Consider the following 12,060-nt stretch of genomic DNA (forward strand, 5'->3'; position numbering starts at 1 on the left):
TCTACATAATCTAAAACCCCATTTTAAAAATTGAGCAGCTAAGCAAGTCAACATGAAGGCGAATAAAATGGAATAGTATGCAACTGACAAATCATTACAAATTAGCACTTCCCTCACAACACCCGTAGCCAAAAAGTAGAGATGATGATGATGATGATTCTGCCCATCTGACAGGGCTGCCCCACCACTCCAGGCAGCTTCCAGCAAAATATAAAAACACAATAAAACATCAAGCATTAAAAACTTCCCTATACTGTGCTGCCTTCAGATGACATCTGATGGGAGGGTATTCCACAGGGTGGGCACCACTACTGAGAAGACCTTCTGCCTGGTTCCCTGTAACCTCACAGTGAGAGAACTGCCAGAAGGCCCTTGGAGCTGGACCTCAGTGTCCAGGCTGAACGATGGGGGTGGAGACGCTCCTTCAGGAAGCCAGGTGGTGGTAGAATAAGACACTTTGAAAAACCTTTTAGGTTATCAGTTGTATTCAAACAAATGTATGACTATGTTTGTCTGAGATGGTGCTGTCCTCTCACTTCTAGACATTTTCTTGGAATGATATTTGTTACAGTACCTGAAGCTATAAATCACTCTTCATACAGAAGAGCTTACAGGGTCAGGCAACAGTTCGTAAACAGAAAAATGTGTGTGTTTTTCTTTCTTGGCACAATAATCTTGCTTAAGTGCTGTAAGATCAGCTGAAAATTGGCACCACAGCTTCCACAAAGGGGACGAACAGTTGCCAAAAACTGGGACATCATTACACTTCCTTTATTAGGTGTTTACATTGCTGTTGGCTGCTGGGTGACAGTGAGATAGATAGCTTCATCCATGCAAACCACCAGAATAATATGATTTACAGTCACAAAAATGCCAAATCATTCTAGTCTCTGGCAATCCTCGCTGTTCTGCCGCTCAGCTCCAAAGCAACCTTGTCATTTTAACTAAGCTATGTATGAAAAAGCAATGTCAATTCTAAGTTGTAATAGTTCCAGGAACGAATATGCAAAATATTTACATCTCTCCACCTTCTTAGCTAACCATTGTTTGTATTATGAAGCAAAGACATAGTGCGTAGATGTATGTGAGCATTTTGATGTTTAGTTAATATTTAAATATATGTCTTCTTTGAGATTGGGGAAATTCCCATTTTAAAGCAACATATCTAAAATCAAACCAAGGGAGCAATCATAACTGGGGATGGGACAGAGCAGCAGATTCTCTGCCACATTGGCAACCCTACTGCTGGCAAGGGCAGAAGAAGGGTAGTATTACTGTTCAATTATTCTAATAATTCACTCTGGAGCAGAAAAATCCCTGAAAGTGTAAGTGGGTGATTTAAGGAGGCATTAATGGCTTTAGAAGAGGCTTAAATGAATCGGCATATATCTTGATAGCTGCTGCAAAAGCCTAAGAGGGGTGCCCTATATACCTTTAATGTATATCTCTTTTGAAAAGAAAACAAAAAAATTCCTTCCAGTAAACCCTTAGAGACCAATTAAGTTTGTTATTGGTATGAGCTTTCGTGTGCATGCACACTTCTTCAGATACCTTTTGAAAAGGTTAGGGAGATCCAGGGGCCTACAGCATCCACGGATCATTACCAGCATCTTTCAGGAACCTTAATCCGGCTTTATGTCATGCACCTCACTTGGGGAGACCTGTTCTAAGTATCATGAAGTACGACTCCAATAACTGATTTAAACTAAAGACTATCATTACATATGGGTCTCTCTTTCTGGCTGGAGGGCACTCCTGAAGCCTTTATATCAGTAGCTACTTTTAGAATATTTTCTGCATAGTGAAGTACCATACTCTTAATGAAATGTTCATAATTCTCAGAGGAGTAGTCGGAAAGACTAAAAAGGACAGCCGCACCCTCTGAGACTGCTGTATTACAGTCACGAAATTGGAATCGCTGATCACTATCGTGTGGAGGCTAAAAATGTTTACTGCTGCCTTTGCACATACAATTATGTGCAGGACGTTCCCATAACCTTGGCAGGGAGATAGCGTAATATTCATCAGAAATGACTTTGCATGAAGAAGAAGAAGAAGAAGAAGAAGAAGAAGAAGAAGAAGAAACAACACCTGGTTGTATGACCTTGGTGGGTTCTGAGCCAGCTGCCCCAGAAGTGTAATGTATCTATGTATTCTCTCCAAACCATTTTATGCATCCTCCCTGCTCTGGTGTAGAGAAACTGACCGTGTGGCATGGTCGTGATTAAATTATGTATGTGGGCACTCTCAGAATCAAATTGCCCATCAAGCCACAAAGCTCAGTGGAAGCCAAAAGGATTCAGCACAGGCCTCACTCAATACAGTGGTACCTCAGATTAAGTACTTAATTCGTTCCGGAGGTCCGTTCCTAACCTGAAACTGTTCTTAACCTGAAGCACCACTTTAGCTAATGGGGCCTTGCACCGCCAGAGCTCGATTTCTGTTCTTATCCTGAAGCAAAGTTCTTAACCTGAAGCACTATTTCTGGGTTAGCAGAGTGTGTAACCTGAAGCGTATGTAACCTGAAGCGTATGTAACCCGAGGTACCACTGTACTTTGTAAGGTATGGGGGAAGGGTGGGGGAGACACATATACATTGTCTTCAACTCTCTGAACAAAGGGTGATATAAAACTGTAATAAATAAAGGCTAATCCTGGTAAGATGGGATAGAAGGACCAAAGATCTTTGAACCTGAGAACACAGGCTGCATGCAGGCACACCCACCTGCACCGAATCCTTAGATCTGTAATTTACCCCTCACAGAGCTATAATTCCTAGCACCCTTAACAAACTACAGTTTCCAGGATTCTTGGGGGTGTTTTAAATTTATGGGGGGGGTGGCCTTCTATACAGAGTTACTTCTGGCTGAGTAAACATTTATAAGACAGCGCTGTTAAGAACTTGCCACTTCCTTCCTTTTGCAAGCCTGTTACTCAACCATTCTCAGTCCCTGAGTTCAGTCTGAAAAAGAACAAATGAGCAAAGAAAATGTTGCTGAGAGAGAAAGAAAGAATCCTGTGTTTGTTGGTAATCAGTGATTCCCAACATATTGGGAATGGGGAGGACTACCTAAAAACAAATATATTCAAGCTTTAATTCTTCACTTCAGCATAATACTCAGAAATGGGCATTCTGAGCACTGTTACTTGGGTATTAAGTCCTTCAAGTATTCCACTTGAGGAGTTAACTTTCTCACAGCCCCTATTGATATTTACATCAGCTGATATTTGGATGGCCTCAGGGGTTGGTGACATCCAGTGCGATTTCTTATTCTTATATGCCATCAAGGAAAACAATGAAAATAGCCCACCCCGATGTCATAGCACAGTGCTTCTCAAACAGTGGACTGGAGGAACCACCAGTGGGGCTTGTTCTTGAGGCACTTTCAGGCGGGCCTCAGTGCCACAGCCTGAACTCCTTGGATGCTGAGTCAAGGGGGCTTGAGAAGAGGAAGAGAAAGAATGGCTGCCTCCTCCACGGTGAAAGAACCAGAGGAGGTGTTAAAAGTGGGATAAAAGTTAATATTTATTATTAATAATGCAAGCACTGTCCCCAAGGAAGGATTTGTTCTAAAACACATTGGGCCAGGGATAAATTTCATCTCAAGCACCTGGATTTAAAAAACCTTCCATTGGTACTTCCCCAGTTTTGTGGTACATACTGTTGCACGCAACCCCAGTCTCCAAGCAGTGCATGTTTCCTTTTGGGAATGAGGCACAGCAGAGACTGTGGCGTCTTTATGGTATTTGGTTTATTTACACGTAAATACAACCTGAGCCTGCAAAGAAGGGATTCACAGCATAAACACTTCAAAAGGGTCTTGTTTCTTTCATAGCCATAGCCTTGAATTCAAGCAGAAATCAGCTGGGGCTTTTCTCTTTGCTTTTCAAGCCTGCAGCTATTTCTTCTAGGTCCTCTGTGCTCACTTTTTGTCTTTCTATCTGACAGTTGTGGGAAGGAGGCCCACCCGCTTACCCTCTGGTACACAGCCATTCCTTTGTTTCCCTTAATGGCCCATCTCCCAGGCAATCACCTCATGCGGAAGCTAACCTGTCTTATATTTTAACATTTGCTAGAGTTATGGGGATTACAAATCTAGCACCCACAAACTTTTTGTGTGCTTCTGTCTTCACTCCAAGCCCTACTGCAATCCATATTTTCAGTTTAAAGTACTTTGGATGTACATATTTGAGAAAGAAGAACTGACCATATAAACCACTTTCTTCGTTTTGAATATTCCAAGGTGTGTGGATTTTCTTCTTCCTAATATGCTATTTTAATAATGAAATAATGATAATATATTGATTTATAGCCTAAAAACAAGCAATCATTTCTGTCTGGGAAGAGAGGGAGAAAGAGCAGCTGTTTGAAGAGAGCCTTATTCCCTATATACATGGTTATGAACTGCCCTCTGCTGGTAAAGATGACAAAATATTTCCCAAAAGAATATTTCTTCCCCTTGGTCCCTCAGACTAATGGATTGAGGAAGCTTTGCCTAAATGAAACAAGATTCCAATAAAATAGGATGCAGCTTCGCATGCTTATGGCCAGAGATTCAATTCATGTTGTGGAAGAACACTGCCAGGCAGAATACACTCTGCATTTGACATGTGACTAAAGTCTCTCCCTCCCTGTTTGTTTTTTTAACGGGGAAAAATATTGTGTATGAAGCATCTGTATGTGAGAATGTACCCACATGCTGCCTGTGTCACATATTACCTTCAGAAACACCACATACACACATATCCATTCTTCTACCTTCAAGAGCTCTGGCCAATGTGCAAACTCAGTCTAACAAATCCTTTAGGACACACCTCATGCTTTTAGCAAAGAAGACCAATCAACAGATTGCTATAGATATGTTCTTGACATCCTTTCCTAAACAACTAGTATCACATGCTGTTCCTCCTGACAGGGCCAGAAACCTCCCTACCCTCAGGACTCTCTTAATAATTACCTGTAATACTTATATTCATGCATGTATGCATGCATTTTCATCATTATAAATGGTACTGAGCAGAGTAAGGAAGGAATGCACATTTGGTCTACAGTGATAGAGATTCATGGCAGAGCAGGGATTTGAACCCAGATCTCCCCTATCCAAGTATAAACTAGGGAGGTTGACCTCACTCCCTGATGTGGTGAAGCACCAAGTGAGAGGGACTGTAGAACCATCTTATGGTATTAACTTTCCTAACTCCGGTGTATGCCTTGTTTGGTTTGGTATCTAGTCTTGGGTCAGAGTGAGCTATATTAGCAGTTGCCGCTTATAAAGTATGAAGTCTTGTCTTTCCCACAGCATCTGTGATGGATGCTTTTCTGTTTCTGAACCTCATCTTCTTGAGGCTCTTGATGGGACATGGCAAGGAAGGAAGAGTTCTGAGAGTCTTAGGTCACGGTCACACCATACATTGAAAGAACTGTATTACCACTTTTAACATCTTCCCCCAAAGCATCCTGGGAGCTGTAGTTTCTTAATGGTGCTGACAGTTGTTGGGCAACCCCTATTCCCTACCAGAGCTACATTTCTCAGAGGTTTAACAATAAATCTGTCTGCACAGGGAATTCTGAGAATTGTAGCTCTGTGAGGGGAAATGGGGTCTTCTAACATCGCTCAGCACCTTTAACAAGCTCCCAGAATTGCTTTGGGAAAGTCATGACTGTTTAAAGTGGTATCACAGTGCTTTAAATTTAAGGTAGATGTAGCCTTACAGTGCAAGCCAAACAAGCCCTGTTGAATTCAATAGGACTGACTCCCAGATATATCCAGAATTGTTGTCCCAAGACCTCTGAAAACAAGGGCTAGTTGCCAGGCTGACCCACCCATGTGGCAAGGTGAGGTGACTGCCTCAGGCAGCAGGATCCACAGAGGCAGCAGATCTAACCTCCAAGGAATACATTGTCCGCTGCCGCTGCCATGGTAGCAGTGATGGTTGTGGCACACTACTTGGAGGTCAGATCTGCTGCCTCCTCAGCACTTCCCGCCCTGCCATGCCACCTCCACAGCCTGGCTGCAGGTAGGAAGTGCTACTGGTCTACTCCCATCTCTATGAAGAAAAAAACAGGGGCTGCCCTCTGGGGTCTCCTGGGCTCTACACCCAGTGTGATTCAGAATGGGGGACCTTTCCCCTCACAATGGCCTTTGATTACTACTTCAACCACTGGGTAAGGTTAATTTGATTCTCCTCTTGTTCCCAATTTAGCTTTTTATTCCCTCGCCTTGTTCCTGATGTAGATCTTCACTCATCCATTTTTTTTTCCTGGTTTGAGGGGGGAGCCATTTTGTGGTTTGCCTCAGGGGGCAAAATGCATTGGGCCGGTTCTGGGACAGGCTAACCCAGGGACATGCCCACTGTAGACATGGAAGAAGACCAAGAACACAAAACATTCTCACCAGCAGAGCTGAGGCTTGCATTATTCAGGCTAGCTCTTTCTCAGAGTTGCAGCCTGCCAGATTTCTCACAGGTAATTGTGTATTCATATAAGGCCAGTGCACAAACTGATCTGCACAAATGCACCAGCTCATATTCCCCTAACAGAACAATATGGCTTTTAAGTACATTCAGTAAACTGTGGTAGAAACTTTACACATTCTAGCTTGGTTCTGCTAGGAACCCTGCCAAGGAAAGCTATGAGAAAAGCTGTGATGCAACTGCTTTCACATCCGCATTGTCCAGCCCATCCCAAGATAGCCACACCCTTATTTGAGATTTTGTTTGCTCACATTCATCTGATCTTCCTGCAGAGCAAGCTTACTGTTTGCTAGCACCACTCTGTCTGTTTCCACCACCTACCATCTGGCAAGTGGCATGTTTCTAGATTTATTGTGATCCTACAGAACCTATTGTCAAAAGACAGAAGTCTATCCAAGGAGGATGCAGAACCACAAAACAGTTATTTCTTACAAATTACTGCAATTTTTGCTTAGCATGCATCTAAGAACATAAACTTCTTGCTGGGTCAAGCCATTGGACCATCTAGACCAGCAAATCTGCTGATACTGGCAATATATTTTTGATCTTTTTTGTATATTTTATATACAATTTTTTGTATATTTTATATTTTTGTATAAATGATACAGATACCAGTGGTTCCTGAGACCAGAAATTATGCAGACATCAGGTTCTGGGTGAGGTAATCAAGAGAGTACCTTCTCAAGTATTGCTTTACCCATCTATTAAGATTTGGGGATGCCCTGCTTGCCACCTCAACTTTATCAACATTTGGTTGTCTTCCATGTTGTCCTCATTTAGATGCAAGGTGACAACCTTCTCCTTCACCCAGGCCTCTGAAATGTAACCAGCCTTCTTTCTGCGACTGCTGCATTATATATATTGCCATTGTGTTACTAATGTTATTTTTATTGTTTGTGCTGTTAGCCATTCTGTGTTCCCATTGGGAGGAAGGACAAGTTACAAGTATGAGAAAACAAATGCATAACATGATATCAGTGTGTGCTGTGACTGATTTTGTCCATTGGATTTTGGTTCTTCAAAATTACTCTCACCTTGTGCCTTGACTAGGGGAAATAATATTTGGTGTTAAATTCTATTACTCATACAAGTATTTTGCTATCAGTTTGAACTTGACAATGTTGTTGTTTTTATTTTACAACAACAACAATCTTTATTACGGTCCAGAGACCCAACAAAACATTACAAATCAATACACAGTTCATACAGCCCACCTCCAGGTCAATCAAGCATTTTGTTTAGAATATAGGGCTCATTTGTTCTTGCAACCACTGATAAAAACTTTGCCACTGCCAACATTCTAGCTTTTATCCGGTCTTCCAGTAGGAACCTGACATAGTGAGCCTCTGATTTTCCCGGGAAAGGCACCAGCAAGGGTAGTATCAGTTCAGCCCTGGTGTGCTCATACTTCGCACAATGCAACAAAATATGATTTATGGAATCGATGTCTTGAGCACATGAGCAAAGTCTGTCCTGGTAGGGAACTCCTCTCAACCTACCATCCAGCACTGCAGAGGGGAAGACATTTAGTCTGGCTTTGGTGAAAAGCCTTCGATAGTTAGGTACTGTCAGGTTTTTGATGTAAGATGTTAACTCAAAGACATACCCATATTGAACCCCCGCTGGCAGCGGACTACAGACTGCGTGTGATTGAGATCGCAAATCACCGTGTGCATTATTTTACAAGTTATCTGCAGGGTTCAATGTCTTAATAGTCAGACTTAGCAAGAGTGCAAATTGGATCAGCTAACACCTTTCTGGGATGGGGAAACTGCTGCCCTCCAGATAGTCACTCCTAACTCCCATGATTCCCAGCCAGCACAGGATGATGGGTGTTGTAGTCCAACGACATCTAAAGGAGAGCAGGTTCTCCATCCCCTTGGACAGTTGGTTAATATCTATTTGTGATGCTATGAAAACATGCAAGTTTTCTACAGCTCTTGGTCAAGCAGGTGGTGAAAACAAAGATACTGTTAAAAGCTTTTGTTCATTCAGATTTGTCAGCCTGTATCAGCTCTGATCTTGTCCCCAGGAATAAGAGATATTGTGCATAAATTGCTGCCCCAGAGAGTAGCATCCAAACCAATGGATTGAAATTCAAGAAAGGAGATTTCAACTAAATATTAGGATGAACTTTCTGATAGTTACAGCTGCTTGACAGTGGAATGGTGATGGGCTCTCCTTCACCGAAGGTTTTTAAACAGAATTTGAATAGCCATCTATCAGGGATTCTTTCATTGTGATTCCTGCGTTGTTGGGGCTTGGACTAGAGGACCTTTGGGCCCTGCCCAACTCTACAGTTCAGTTTTATTATTCTAGTAATCTCTCTCTTACATTCTCACACACTCACCTCTTTCACCTTTCATGTTTTGTTAAGTTATTAAAGGTGTGTACTGTACTGACTGGACAGGATTCAGGATTTTCCATAGTAGAAATCTGATAGCAAGATATAACATTGTAATTGTACCCCAAAGAAATCACACTGATTATGCCAAACAGTTCAAAGAAGCATTGCCTTAGAACCAGTAGATTTTTACCTCAGGTGCAGGCGTTAGCTTAGAGGGAGTTAATAATGTCTGATCTGCCACAGCATCTTTCATTCATACATCTTAAAGCATTTTTCCAAGCCTCAATTAAGCTTTACATCATCTCCATGATGTAAGCAGTGTCATTTACATGACTGACGAGAAGTTGAAAGGAGAACGAAGGGGTGAGGTTACAGTTTTCCGAGGAGGCTGCCTGCATTCAAAGTTAGTTATTAATCTTTCCTTAAGTACTGGATACCGAAGTGCCCTGCTTGTTAAAACAGTGCTTCCCAATTGTTTCTCATTGTGAAGGATGTGAACAATTTTCTGTCTTTTTCCCCAAAGCTATCCACCTCTCCCATGGGCTGTGTAAAAACTTGGCTCCTCAACAAGTATTTCTGGCCCTTTAATTATGTTTGGACTGATTGCTTCCTTTTGAGGGTTACTGTCCTGTCCAGTACTTGAAGAGATAAGAGCGTCAGGAGCTGTTAACATTCAGTACTTTGGGGGGTGGCGGGGAAACAGGACATGCCTTTTATGAACATCATGGGGGCAAAATGGATTGACCTTTATGGAGTCCCACAGGAACTGCGCTCAGAAGATCTTCCCAGACAAGCAGGTTTCAGTGCAATAGTTGACTACAGTGGTACCTCGGGTTAAGAACTTAATTTGTTCTGGAGGTCTGTTCTTAACCTGAAACTGTTCTTAACCTGAGGTACCACTTTAGCTAATGGGGCCGCCCGCTGCCACCATGCCACCACCGCACGATTTCTGTTCTAATCCTGAAGCAAAGTTCTTAACCCGAGGTACGATTTCTGGGTTAGCGGAGTCTGTAACCTGAAGCGTCTGTAACCCGAGGTACCACCGGATTTGTTGCATTTGGTCCAAGTGTTTCCACTGAATATTATATTTGCCTAGCATAGCATGCCCTGCATGTTGTTCCTTTAGAAATGAGGGAGTGCACCCACTGCTGCAACAATGCTTCATCTGCTCCAGCTGCAACAAAACATGTCTTTCTGATATCGGTCTCTACAGCCACAGCAGGCGCTGTAACCTTCCAACAGTGACTTCACTCCCAAAACTGCACTCCTCCATTATCTCCCAAGACAGACAGATGCCAACCAAGCATTTAATACTTTTTTATTATTATGTAAAATTGAGAAGTTTTGAGGGAGGTGTTTGATATCATGGATGTTTTTATAGTTAAATTGCTTTGAGATGTTTCATGGGCAGCAATTAATAAATAAAACAAATGAAAGAAATAGATCTTAAAGGAAGTCTAGCGCTTCTGGGTGTTGATGTGATAAACAATATAATTATTGCTGTCATTCCTATGTTCTCACTAAATGCCATATCCTCCCTTCAAATAACCAGGTCTCTGCGCTTGCACCAGATTATTTCTTACACACCTATAGCTGTAGTATCCAGACAATAGTATTTGTTTTTATTGCTGTTATTAAGTCTTTACATGCTAGAAAGATATGTATTGCATTCTGACAACAAATGTGTCTCTGAAACTATTATCAAATCCCCATTTACATATATTTGAACGAAAGGCTAAAGAAGCATATATGGTACATTTAAAAACATGAACTAACCGTTTGGTGTTCATTATAGTTACATTCATCATTTACATTCGGCTGCTGCCGAATCCTAATTTGATTTTTCATAAAGATCTTCCAACTTACTCCATTTCTATAAGTTTTCAACTCCTTCCTGTTGTTTGAATATGCCAGAGTTTGTTGCACATTTCAACAGGAGTATGATTGTATATCTAGGTGATATCTTCCTTTTTTGTATACCATGTTATTGCTGTTGTTTTGGCTTTTAACCATGCAGATATTTTGGAGGGGATTGCTTGTCATGTAATTTACATTTGAGCCTCTATTTTGGTGCATTTAAATCTCAGTGTAGACAATACTAAGGTAGGTGGACCACGGGTCAGCCCCAAATTCCGTTTGCAGCATCTGTTTAATGTCAACATTTGCTAGGAATGCAGAGGAGGAACTGCAGCTCTTGCAACAGAGGAGGGGAGAAATCTGGGACTGACAAAGCCAGAGAGGGAGTGGGATGAGGACTGGTTAAGTTGCAAGGAAAAACAAGGAAGATTACCACAACTTGACACCCTAGCCCCCCAGCTATACAAGATCCCCCCCAACTACCCAAACAATGAGATAGAGGAAGATCAGAATGACACAACACCTGAACTTCCTGTTTCTCTCCCATGAGGCAAAGTGAGAAATACCCATGAGAATTGAAGAAAGCCAGGATTTTACAAGAGGCTGGTTAAGATTTCCAGCCAAACACACACACACACACACACACACACACACACACACACAAGTTGCAGCAGAGATCAATATGCTTTAAATGTCCCCAGATCTGCTCCCAGCTAAAATCCAGAGTTCAGCTGCATTCTGACACCATGTGCTCCATTGACTTTCATGCAAACGTTATGCATTTTTAAATGCTTTTTTTTTAAAAAAAAAGAAAGAAAACAAAACCAAAACATTAAATTACATGAAACGAGACCTGAATTAGAAACAGCACAAACTGTTCTGTTTGATTTTACATTTTGGGATAGAAGTTGGTCAGGGGGCATCTGCTCCCCTTCTTCCCAGGGGTTTGAAAACTTCTAGAAACAACCTGTGCCAACAAGATGGGTCATTATATTTTACTATCTCTGTGCCCAATCATGTAGAGAAGAAAGACCCATCCTAGATAATATTCAAAGGAATGGGGAACTTGTCTAGAATCTAGCAATCTTCTCTCTGCTGTATAAAAGAGCAGCCTGTAAATTATAGCTTTCTGGTATTACTGGACTTATAAACACAGCTGAAACCACTTGGATCAAGCACAGAGAAGATGAACCATGCAAGGCAGATCAACCCAAGAAGCGGTGGGTGTATTACTGCTGTCAGTGCTGTGTGGAACTTGCAGAGAGGTGATGCTTCCAAACTGCAGCAAGAGAAGTCTGGACTTCCGGAACTGTGGTGCAGCAGACACTCCTGCAAACAGCGTGCAAGGGACCAACCTAGTCTGATCATGTGTCATAAATAGT

Source organism: Podarcis raffonei, chromosome 5 (assembly GCF_027172205.1).
Source record: "Podarcis raffonei isolate rPodRaf1 chromosome 5, rPodRaf1.pri, whole genome shotgun sequence".
NCBI lineage: Eukaryota > Metazoa > Chordata > Lepidosauria > Squamata > Lacertidae > Podarcis > Podarcis raffonei.